Below are 13,227 nucleotides of genomic sequence, written 5' to 3'. Positions count from 1 at the left end.
CTGTGCCCATGTATACATTTTGCAAATCATCATACTGTTCCAAAATCATCATTAACCTCGCAGTTAATGTTAGGTGACCGTGACTGTATAGGAAAAAAATCCAACACATGTCGCAGAACAAGATCAAGAATGTGGTGCTGGCAGCCAATGTATTGAGGTTCATTGAATCCCTTGTCTCGAAATGTTCTCTGAAGCCTGGCTACAACACCATTTTTGCAACCAGTATTGACTGTTGTGTCAGAGATGATCATCTGAATACTGTTCCATGCATTGTACTCATCAAGCAGGTCCTGTAGTGGTATATAGATGTCTGCAGCAGTTCCACTGTCACTTGCCAAAATGCCAAGTTGTAATGTTCTGTCATTTTTCAAGCACACAACTTGGTACGACTTATTGTCAATTTTCTTACCATCAAATTGCAGACAAATTTTTTGTATATATTTATTTGTATATATTTTCTTGTTATTTCTTGATACTTCTTAATTCTTTTCTTGTTATGTTATTTGAAATAGTATTGTGTAAACTCGTATTTTTTAAAAGTGATGTGGTGCTAGGTGCGGGAGGTTTTCCTCATGATCCAATGAAATAAACTTCAAAAAAAGTGATCTATGGGTAAAAATTCATCAAATGCAACATCAGGAAAATTAGAGTTTTGAAAAACGTTTTGTAGTCATAACCCTATTGGGCACCCCTGATCTAGACCTTGGCGGCTTGACTGCTAATGTTGAATGTGACTGAGGGCATAAAACTTGTTCATTCAATCTTAATCTTTAATCCAAACATCAATTATTGGTCTTCACTGATTTGAATCAAATATTTGCAAATAATTTTAGACTCTGTCACAAGGAAAAATCTGTTGAATGCCACAGGGATCCATTCTTGGGCCGCCGCTCTTTTCAGCAAAACTGTGTAGTTTTTTATACTGGTAAATCTGACTTCCCTCCATGCCTGACAAAGTAATTTAGCACAGGATTAAAAAAATAAAAATCCAGTTCGATATGGACAAACATTACAATCTGGCCATTTGGACCAAGAGATCAAAGGGAAGCTGTGCTCAGAATTAACAGCACGATCTGAGCACATCACACTACAGGAAAGACATTTAGGTATTTATTATAGCCTCTGACCTAACTTACCCGTGACCATAAAGAACGTTACTGAGGTCAGACACCCAGAATGCGCAAACACTGGTCTAGGTATTATTCTCACGAGCTCAGTAAGTCTGTAAATAACCTTGAACACAACACTGCCAGCAGACTTTTAAGTGCTGTATATAGAACGTCACTGAAGAAACACACAGCCGCTGGTATTCCAAAGAGGTCTCCCATCCAAGTACTAACCAGATCCTGCTCTGCTTAGCTTCTGAGATCTGACGGGATCAGGCTGACACAGAGCAGACCAGCTGCAATAATAATAACAATAATAATAATAATAATATATAATAAACAGCGCAATTACAATAGGGTCCTCGTAGAAACGTTGTCCTACTCGGGCCCTAATAATAATAATAATATAATAATAATAACTAAGATAAGAATAAACAGTGCAATTACAATTGGGTCCTCATAGGACTTTTTCCTACTCTGGCCCTAATAATAATAAAATAATAATAATAATAATAAACAGCGCAATTACAATAGGGTCCTCGTAGGACTTTTTCTTACTCGGGCCCTAATAATTATATGAGAGAAGTGACACGCAGCGGCACAAAGCTCAGCTCATGGTACAGGGAGTCCCAAACAGGAAGTGCCAAATTTTGAGTCCACAGTGAAAAAGGAAATGTCAAATGTCAAACACTTCCTGGATTGACAGATGAGATCTCATGGAATCTTTGCAAGAACTCAGTGGCAAGCTCACACTGAAACAGGAAGTGCCAAATTTTGAGTCCACAGTGAAACAGGAAATGTCAAATGTCAAACATTTCCTGGACTGACAGATGAGATCTCAGGGAATCTAGTGGGAACTCAGTGGCAAGTTCACAATGAAACAGGAAGTGCCAAATTTTGAGTCCACAGTGAAACAGGAAATGTCAGTGTTGAACACTTCCTGGCATGGGTGGGGCTAGAACGGAGGCGAAGGTTGCACTGTACTCCCCTGAAATCTGATTGGACACAGATGATTGACATGTCATGGCACCACATGTCTAGTTGAAAGAGCTGCATTTTGAAATTAGTGAGTCATATTCACTGCTAGGTTCCTCCTATCCAGTTCTAATCCACCTTAGTAGAAGAAGAAAAGTAAAGTGCTTTGAGCGTCTGATGCAGATGGAAAAGCGCTATATAAATGCAGTCCATTTACAATCTACCATTTAATAAAACTGATTATTTACAGCTATTATCAAGTTTTAGAGATTTGCTTGTCAGTTTGAGTTTGAGGAAGATCATTTTAGTTTTTTTGTTTTTTTTTATTCTTTATATAGTTTTTTTGCATTTCTTGTATTTAAAATGGCATAAACAAATTAAAATGATGTTAAAATTCCAAGTGTTACAATACTTTTGGAGGGCACAGTATCCTAACGTTATGATGAGTGCAAAATGAGTGTGGTATTACTACTGTTTTGTTTAAGAATGTTTCATTTTCACTGCTGCTGCACTTTGTGTGAAATCATAGTCATATTGTATATCATATTGATATGACATATTGAGATATGATAATTTGGCCATATTGTACAGCCCTACTGTCAACTAGCTGAAAATCTGAATATTAATTTACATCTACAAAAAAAAAAGCTTAAAATGGCAGGGGGTTAAAAGGGCTGTAATTGGGGGGGTCTGTGGGGTGGAGTCCCCCCCCCAGAAGTTGAAAAGCAAAAAAAGAAAAATGCTTAAAAAGACAGGAGGTCACACAGAAGCTGAAAGCCAAAAAAAAAAAAAAAAATGTCTAAAAGGTGGGGGGTCTGGGGGCTCTGAACAGAACAGAAGTTGAAAGGTTTTAGCCATGTTAATGCTCCCCTGAAGCATTGACTCAAAAAAAGTCTGAAGGGACCTAAATGACATGGTGAGATGCTGAAGAGCTTCGCTCATTCATTGTCTGCAACATATACATATTAATAATAATGAGTAAACTCTTTTGGCTTCTCTGTTTTCACTCTGGGTTGCGACAGCAGATCTGATATGGATTTGCATGGTTATTTGACACTTTTACAAAAATCTCTTTAATATATGTCTCCAAAGGCAGGCCTTCATCTGCTCCCCTTGAATCAGTACATTCCTATGAAAGCAACCAGCTCCAAATGTTGAAAGATCGGTATTTGTGGTGAAATTATAACCACATCATGGACCTGGATATAAACTTAATGTTTTCTTCTAAAATCCACTACTTGACCAATTTATGGACCCACCTGCGATGCGTCAGGAAGCTGCCGCTGACATGACCCGAGCCGTCGCAGCCCGTGTGGGGCAGGACATGCCCTCCGTCTTCCCAGACTTCCATGTGAACTGGATCCCATTCAAATAGCCGTCTTTTTGCCTTTGGCCGCAACTGGACATCCAGACGCACTTCTGTGAGACGCGACTTCCCCGTCACATGCCCCTGACCATCACAACCTGGAACCGGACACCTGGAGGAGGCAGAGTCAAACAGTCCTGAGGAGACCGATGGAGGATTTATGTGATAATCATCCAGCTCAGTCGTCATAAAACCTCATCCGTCAACACAAACACAAATGTACTCTTTCACACAGTGCGCTCACATGGTACAGCGGCATGTTTACCGTCTGTGCAGCGGCACAGGGAGCGCAAATTTAATTTCCTCAGTAGCTCTCTGTCCCAGTTGCTTTGATGTACAAAGATATGATCACTTTATTTTAAAGCTGTCCCAGCAGACGTGTTATCACAGTTTGACAGTGCATCAAGGCCGCAGCAGCCAGGCAGTAAATTACTCCAAAATACCTCATCTCCTGAAATGGATCATGGGTAAAAGTTACGACCAAAGCCTCAGATCGCCTTAACAACTTGTTTTGCCTTATTTTTTCTTTTAACTGGAAAAAACAAAACAAACAAACAAACAAACAATAAACCCAGTCCATAGGCATTTGTGTCCCTGTTTATTATTTGATTATTATATTCACTCGTGAGAAAAGGGAATTATAATCACCACTTTTAGAGAGTGTTTTCTCCATACAAGTCAAGAGATGGATACATGAACATTTCCAGTCCGGGAACATGTGTGGGACTTCAATTACACCAATCATGGATACACAAACGGCATGGAACTGTGTGGTAAATCTGTCGAGGCAGGTGTCAAAAACTGAGTGATTATGCAAGGAGGAGACTAATGAGGAAGCCTTCGAGATACTGGTGACAACTGATTGGAGGTATAGGCTTATGTGAGTGTGACTGGAGAAACTGTGTATAGTTTGTTCCACTTTTGTTTGACATATCGAGAGCCACAGCTTCATGGTGAAATGGAACCGAGAAGAGTTTTCATGCAAGAAAACTCATCATGTCCAAGCTCAAGTCTCCCATGTGCTTCCTGAGGAAAATCCTTCTCTGCTCCACTTCACTGTCATCGGAGACGTAAAAATCAATATATTTAAAGATCACGGTGTAGAAGCGCTATATGCTGTTCCGGTGGCCCTTCACAGTGTGTTATTATTCTCTGTTTGTCTCTACAGGAGCCTGTCTCATCTATTTGAACCACTGAAATGCTTTAAAACTCTCCATTTGATGAAACTGTTGGAGTTTAATGTTGTTTGGCTTCATACTAGGAAACACTGGCTTCTTGTTTGTCTGCAGGACTAACTTTGTTTCAAAGCTTCGATTCAGTGTTTCAACTGAACACTTCAAATACTCCACAGTAATTCAGATGCAATTTTTGCTTTGAATTACGTGGTATCCTATCTTGATATCAACTTCAGCAATTTCCTTGTGTGTCTTGTCATTTTCCCTCTCTGGTGTGTCATGTTTGTCTCAGTCTGTCTCTGTGCTGGACGTGGACTCTGGGTTCCCTCCTCCAGCCTGTGCATCTGATCCTCTGCTAGTGCTGAGTCTGCTCACCCGCAACCTATCTTCAATCAAAGTCCAATATTCAACTGCAGATCAGACATCCAGACAACGCCAGATCTTTCGGTCTCCATTGTTGTACAGACTATTGGCCTTATTTCTGAGAAGATGGTTTGTATTTTGGTGTTATTTTCCTGGATGTCTGTTTCTCTGTGCCTCAGAACCTCCACACCTGATCCACCAGAATCCTAGTTGCCATCTTGCCTTGCTTCAGTCTTCAGCTGCCTGTTTGATTCACTCATATTTGACTCCTCTGCCTGCCCTGCTCAGCTGTAACTGTCCTGTTGGACCACTCCAGCCAGCCCTGCCTCCATCTCACCAAAATAAACTGTAAAAAACCGTTCTCTGTCTCCAGATTGTGTCTGCATTCTGGATCCTATCTGTCAGTTCCTGGGTCAACCATAACAAGCTCCTTTGGAGCTGTCTGGATTGTCTGGGTGGCTTCCCTGATTATTTTCCTTCTTGCACAGTTAACTCAGGGTTTGAGAACTGCTTACCCCAGACAGATTTATCTTGCAGTACCATACTGTTTATATTTTTATTGATGGAAATGAAGTCCAGGAAATATTTAGTGACTTGAAAATGCTCATGTATCCATCCCTTGACTTGTCAAAACGAAACTGGCTGTAAAAGTGATTAGTTAATGGAAAGTTGTGAAAGTGTGCAGTTCACCATTATATGTACATTTTATGTAGGCATTGTTTGATTTCAGGTATCTCTTCTGAAGCTCAGAACATTCCTCTGTATCTATTCCTGTTTTTGTGGACTCGGGGTCAGATGCTAATTTAATGCCTTCTTGTCTTGCCAGGGATGTGCACCTTAAAACATATCACCTCCTGCACCCTCTGGTGGTCAGGGTTGTGAATGGTGGTTCCTTGGGTCAAATGTCCCTCCGGTTACAGTCAGTTTAATTAGGTGTATCTGAGATCCACTCTAAATCTAACAGTTTTCATGTTTCTGATAATATGACTCACCCAGTGATTCTGGGGCACCCCTGGCTTAAGCAGCACAACCCGAATTTCAGTTGGACTGATGGACAAATTAGGTCTTGGGGTCCTATCAACATGCTACTATGACCTCGCTCTCATCTTCAGTAAAGCTAAATCCAAATCTCTTCCTCTTCATCCTGACTCTGATTGCGCTATCGACCTACTCCCAGAAACCAGACCCCTAGGGGTAAATTGTTTTCTCTGTCGGCGCTGGAGCAACAAGCCTTGTCTGAGTATACTGAAGAATTGCTCGCTGTGGGGCTAATCTGCCCATTTTCCTCTCCTGCTGGGGCCGAGTTCTTTTTGGTAGAAAAGTAAGACAAAACTTTACACCCATGCATAGATTATTGGGGTCTCAATGACGTCTCGGTTAAGAACCAGTACCCTCTCACTCTTATGGCCAGTGCTTTTGAACTGTTAGAGGGGGCCAGGGTTTTCACAAAATTAGACTTACGTAACACACCTATGGGTCATGATGAGTACTTAGTTATGCCCTTTGGTTTCATAAACACACCCGCAGTATTCCAGAACCTCATCAATGACGTCCTCCGTGAGTTCTTGAATAAGTTTGTATTTGTGTATCTCAACAATATCCTAATCTTCTGCCCTGATGAGGAATCCCACTCACAACATGTACAAGTAGTACTACAGAAACTGCCCGAGAATCAGTTATATGTCAAGGCTGAAAACTGTGACTTTCACATTCCCTCAGTGTCCTTCCTGGGGGTTGTGTTGGCTGAGGGGAGATCAGAATGGATCCCAATAAAATTGTGGCCGTAGCTAAGTGGGCCATACCTCGCTCCTTACAGGAGTAAGGAGGTTTAAAGATTCCTAGGCTTCACTAATGTCTACAGAAAATGAATCAGAAACTTTAGCTCTGTAGCCTCACCACTGCACAACTTACCTCTTCCCACCGGCTGTTCATCTGGACCACTTGTACAACCCATAAAAAACACAGATAACCATAACATTGTGACCACCTGCCTATATTTGTAGGTCCCTCTACTGCCATCAAACAGCACTGTCCTGTTGAGGCATGGACTCCACTAGACCTATGAAGGTATACTATAGTATCTGGCACCAAGATGTTAGCAGTCCATATTTTTACTGGATCAGATCACAAGGACCAGCCTTTTGCTCCCCACAAACACTGATGAACCTTGGCCACCTATGACCCTGTCTCCTGTTGACCAATTTTCCTTCCTTCCTTGTACCACTCTTGGTAGGTACTGAACACTACAGATGGGAATATCCCACAAGAGCTGCAGTTATGGAGATGCAACTGGCTCAGTTGTCCAGCTATCACAACGTGGTCCTCAACAAAGTCAATGAAATCTTTACACAGCTCCATTTTTCATGTTTCCAGCACATTAACTTTGAGGACAAAATGTTAACTTGCTGTCTAACTTATCCTATCCACTGACAGGTGCCTTTACAAGGAGATAATCAATGTCATGCACTTCACCTGTCAGTGGTCTGCAGTGATATGGCTGATAGGTGTAATTACACTGTTGTCTGCCCCTTCTGTAATTTGTGAGAGACATTTTGGAGACCATCTAAAGCCATAAATATGTATTTAAGGAATCTCAGTCGATTCCCAACACCTCTTTCTTTCAGCAGACCTACACGTCTGCTGTGAAACACGTGAAACAAGCCAATCTGACTGTCAGCCAGGAATGCTTAATGTCCAGCCGTGAGCGATGGCTGAGTGCAGCGATGCCTTCAATATTCTGGCAGCAGAACAGGCTCAGGGTCAGGCTCAGACTGGTGTCCAAAGCCTCCTGACAATGCTTATGCAAAGGCCATGATCTATGCACACAAGAAAGCAGGACAGAGATGCAAGTCAGGGGACAATGGTCTCATTGTCTATCTGAGCCCAACAATATCATACAAAACAGGAAGGGTCACACCATCAGAAATCTCAAGACGTTACCACCATGAGTCAACAGAGTCTGCAGTCAGTTTGATATTAGCAGCTGAGTTTGTGCTTCAGAGTTTAGCAGTGCTGCTAGCAGAGAGATCACCTTGGTGCGTTGGGTTTGAAAAGGAGACAAAAGAGACTTATGACTGGTATCTTACTGTACCTGATAGGCTCCTGGTCCTCCTTGTTCTCTTTACTATGAATGATCTTTATCCCACTTTTCCTGGCTCGCGGACACCCTGAGAGACTGCAGATAAAAGACAGCGTCATCACACTGAAGTAAGCAAATGTATGTGTGTATGGGTGTGTGTGTGTGTGTGTGTGTATGTGAGAGAGAGAGGGAGGCAGGTGGATGATGGGTACAGCTACAATAAGAAGGGACTGGGTGTTGCCCATGAATGTGTGTTGTACCTTTCGGTGTGCAGGCGTAGTTGCAGTGATATGTCCTTCCCCGAACCCATCGCACCCTGGTGTGGGGCACCTGGGACAGAAAGGACAAAAACGACTCAGGGCCTACAGCAAAACTGACATGTGGAAGGTTCTGCTGTTTTCAAAACGGTACACTCAGAAATAGATGATTCTAAAATGTATCATGAAGAAAATGACAGCACCCATTTCTCAAACAGCTACTGCATTTATTTATTTATTAATTTTTAACGTTTTGCATTATGCAATCTAACCAATGCATATTTCTGCTAATGCCCTGAAAACATCACAGAGTAATACGGGAGCTGCTGTTTACATGCATCACACCAAAGGAGGAGACTTCAAGGGCATTTGGGGGATTTATTTTCATGGTGTTTCATTGCACGTCTTCCCCCAATAATTCCAGTTATGGAAATTGAGAAGTTTTTACAACTAATTCCATCAAATTCCAGACTCTTCTGGATCACCAGTGTGTATGTAAACATATGTAGTTCTTGACACTTTCTGTGGCTGCATGAACCAAAAGCACAACATGTACAGTATCAGCAAGTCATCCCACGTCTTACTTGAGCTCTTGTGCGTTGTTGGCCAGCATGCTGCGAATACTTTTATCAGCTAACGGACAACCTGAGAGACTGGAAAATATACCAGTAAAACATTAGTTACAGGAAAATTGAAAGTGGTTCATCAGCAGACACAAAGAGAGAAACATGCACACATAAAAACATTCAGTAGGAAAAAAGAAAAATAATGCAAGTGCACGGAGCTGATTTCATAAAGTTAACCCTCTGAATATTTGTATTCATAGGTCTCATTACAGAAGTACAACTCCAAAAGTACATGAAAGAAAAGACAGGCAGTGCTTCTTCCATTTACTGTGACTTATATTTCATTGGAGACAATATGAACCAAAGATATTTCATGTTTTATTAATATACATTCATTCCTGCATTTAAGGCCACATTCACATAAATAAACAAAATTGGCACTCTATAGCTTTTGCAACTTTGTAATGTTCCCATCACTTTTCGCAACATTTAAAAGAAAGGGTGTCAAAATACAACCCCTCGTCTATGTCATGAAACCTGGATAATGGATCAAGTAGAGGGTTGAAATGATATGGGGGCGTTGTGTGCCCCCTGGTTGCTACAGTAACCAGGAATGTGAGATGGCTAAAAGGGCTCTGGTTAAACAAAAAGTTCTCAAAAGTGGATCACGCAGAGGAGGTGATGATTTGTAACTCGATATCTGTGAAGACGGATGAAGCCTGCATCAGGTTCTCGGACCCCGATCGTCTGGGATACCCCAGTAATCAGACCAGGCTAAGGCTTCGTCAAGGACCGTGTGTTTGTTGGTGTGCAATGGCATTCTCACATTAACAAACCCATGCACAGGTGTCTCTGGATGTATTGTGGATGTAGATATCCCGTCTGGGAATTAAACAACAGGTGATCTTCCTCGCCACAGAGGGACTGCAATGACTTAAAACACATTTTGGAGTTGAGGATATCCAGCATTGAAGTATTTCAGGTATTGTTTTCTCCCATTCTTCCTAAAGACATGTCTTAAGGTGTGCAATAGTACAGGGTCATCATGGTTGCATTTTTTATTTCAAAATTCTTGGCACATTATTTGTTTGGGACAGATCAAGCTTACAGGCAAACCAGTCCAGTAGCAGTACGCTCTTCTTGAGTGAGGCTTTTTGCATCAATGCTGCATCAAAGAAATGTAAATTATCTTTGCCAAGGGCACTGACACAAACCCAAACCATGACAGACCCTGGCTTTTGGATTTGGTGTCCATCCATCCTTCCATCTGGCAATTTTCTAAACCCACTTATTCAAAGGATCAGGGGGAGATAGTCTCATCCCAGCAGTCCTTGAGCAAGAGTCAGGGTACACCCTGGATAGGCTGCCAGTCTATTGCAGGGCAGACACATGTAGACAGACAAACACATCCGCACACTCTCTCACACCTATTGTCAATTTAAAGTTGCCACTTCAGCTCATGTGCGTGTATTTGGAAGTGGGAGAAAGTCAGGGTCCCAGTTAACCTTGGACCCTCTCACTGTGAGCCAACAATGCTTACCATTAAGCCATCGTGCTACACATTTCTACTGTGTGATGGTCCAACCCAGATGGCACCAAGCCCAGAGACATTGATGCCACTTCTGGACATTGTTAAGATAAGACTTCTTTGTTGCACAGAAATTATTTAAGTGGCATTTGACAATATAACTTTGTATTGTGGTGCTTGCCATAGGTTTCCCAATGTCCCTTGTCCCTTCCCTTGTCCATATGATTATATCAGCTATTGATGAATGGTGGTTCTTGATGCAGTGAAATCAGAAATCACGTGTTCAGCTTATGCTTGCACCTCTTGCCCTTCATGCACTGAAATTCCTCCAGATTATTGAATTGTTTAATGATATTGGGCCTCATGTATCAATGTTGCACACTTGTGGCGTAAATTTACAGCGTAAACTTGAAATACACCAAAGTCGCCGTGACATGTATCAAGCAGTGCGCACCTGCCCATTTCTGGCATACGCCTGACGTGATCTTGATAAATGCGGCGGTGGAAACGATCGTAATTATAATAAACACGCCCATAAATATTCAGACTCCACTTCAGACACACCCTCATTTTACGACATGGAAGCCGGGAAGACGGCAAAGAAAAAGAACTCCACCAATCATGACGCGTGCCAATAGAGCGTCAAAAGCGGCTGTCGTATCAATTGCTTTGTAGTATATAATCAGTAAAGTGTTACAGTGGTCCCTCATTAATCGCTGGAGTTACGTTCTAAAAAATAGCCCATAATACGCGAAACCGCGATGTAGTCAGTGTTATTTTTTACAATTATTATAGACGTTTCAAAGCTGTAAAACCCCTCACTACACAGTTTATACACTTTCTCAATCAGGCATGAACATTTTCTCACTTTTCTCTCGTGTGTAAACACTCTCAAAGTTCAAACCTTAGTAGGAAAATAATACCAAACTGTTTTCAGGCCCAAACATTTGTTTGAGAAATAAAAATAGAACGTTTTCCTATAAATAATTATGATGGCATTTAGAACTAACGAATTAATTTTAACGATCAACGAACGAGGTCGGACACATAAGAAATTATTAATAGTGACTGACCAGTATGTCACAGATCGCTCCTCTGCGTCCTGACGCTGCGCCTTTTCCCACTCACATCTCACTGCAGCAGGTGTGTGTTTCCGTGTGACAAACACAGTTATGAGTAGTTGTTGGCGCTCTTTTCTCTTCTGGGCAACAAGATTCTTATAAACAGATACGCAGAACACAGAACAGTGTAAAAAAAAAATGCAAAATTGGACTAAAAACTCAGAGACTCCAAGGCCACGACAGGTGAACGGCGTTATAGCGAGGGACCACTGTATTCTCTTTTCACATGTCAATAATTCTTGACATGTGGATATTTGCTCGCTCAATTAATAAGACACGCCTAATCTGTCAGATTTCTTTATTTTTTAAATGTATTTCTGTATTTATTTTATTGTGACAACTGAATGGAGACGATAAAAAAGGGAAAAGGAAAAAAACATGAGGAATGGCTTTTCAACTTCATGCCGCTCTGCCATTGAAACACAAGGTGGCAGTCTTTGATAAGCAGTACAGTCACAAACCTCACTGACTGTGAAATGAAGATACATGAGAGATTCATCTGAATCCAGCTCCGACAATCAACCACTGCCTTTATGTCGTGAAGATATTTGGGTAATTCTATGGTCACAGAATTTCAGTGACAGAAAAATCTGGTGTACCGTTAAAAAAATTGCTCTTGATTGTAATTCTGTTTCAGGAAATGTGTGGTAGTGTGTGTGTGTGTGTGTGTGAGAGAGAGAGGGGGGGGGGGGGGGGGGGGGGATAAATCTATATGAACCACTGCTGCAATACAAATGGATTTACAATTATTACAATTTCTTCTCACTTAGACAAGGATGCTTAACTGAGGACTGAAATAATCCTCTGTTAACAACTTGGTTCTGCAGGAAGATGATGATCATTAATGACTGACTACAACGAATGACCACATGAACATAAAACAGCATTAAACAGTGTGATTACTGTCCACCTTAGCTGTAGAACAGAATATTATTCCATTTATCCTGGATGGACTAAAGAGCGCTGCAATATAGATGAACAAAGAAATGATTATATTACAAAGAACAGTGACAAATTCTCATCCCTGAAAAAGATGTACAGAGTCAGTCAAAAATAATGAAAATTCAAATACATTGCAATGTTTACAGTTTTACAATCTTGGTAGGGCCTTTAAAGGGATCCTACACTTTTTTTTTTTTTAGCTCAAATTAATGTTAAGCTGCCTCAAAGACCCGCAATTCCATGATTGTGCACTTAGAAGTTTACGAGCTGCAAGAAACCTTTTGGTCAGAAACAGCTTGTTTTGGACCTGTGTGACACATGTCACATGTGCTTATATCTGAACTGCAGTTTGCTCTCTGTGACATGCACAGAGGTTCTGTTCACTCATTACATTGCTCATGCCCCTTCTCTTTTTAACACCTCCTTTCTGTTTCTTAAAGATGTCATTTTAAAAATTACATTGAGTAATCATTTTTGGAGGATGTGCTACTTGTGTGTCTATGTGGTGTTTTTTTTTTTTTTTTGGCTACAAATGTTGTATTTTTAAGCCCCTCCTGGTGCCCTACTGTACATTACCTGGCTAAATAAACGTATAACACGAGCCCTTTAAACAAGCAGTGGTGGCCTTGGTGGCTTCACACTATGTGTAACTTCAGACATATCTGCTCCAAATGCAAGATAAGATTATTCCCTGCAACAATTTCTGATCTAGGGCATCAACATTTAATTAATCTGTCCTCATTTTAATT

General features: G+C 41.2%; 1 pseudogene; it reads right to left on the bottom strand.

Moving 5' to 3' along the window:
* Positions 1 to 3,315: 3,315 nt before the first annotated feature.
* On the bottom strand, positions 3,316 to 8,183 carry LOC117501061 (annotated as a pseudogene).
* Positions 8,184 to 13,227: the final 5,044 nt, after the last annotated feature.

This window comes from Thalassophryne amazonica, chromosome 19 (genome assembly GCF_902500255.1).
Source record: "Thalassophryne amazonica chromosome 19, fThaAma1.1, whole genome shotgun sequence".
Classification (NCBI taxonomy): Eukaryota; Metazoa; Chordata; class Actinopteri; order Batrachoidiformes; family Batrachoididae; genus Thalassophryne; species Thalassophryne amazonica.
The sequence above is the reverse complement of the archived record's forward strand: the minus strand, read 5'-3'. Positions and strand labels throughout refer to the sequence as shown.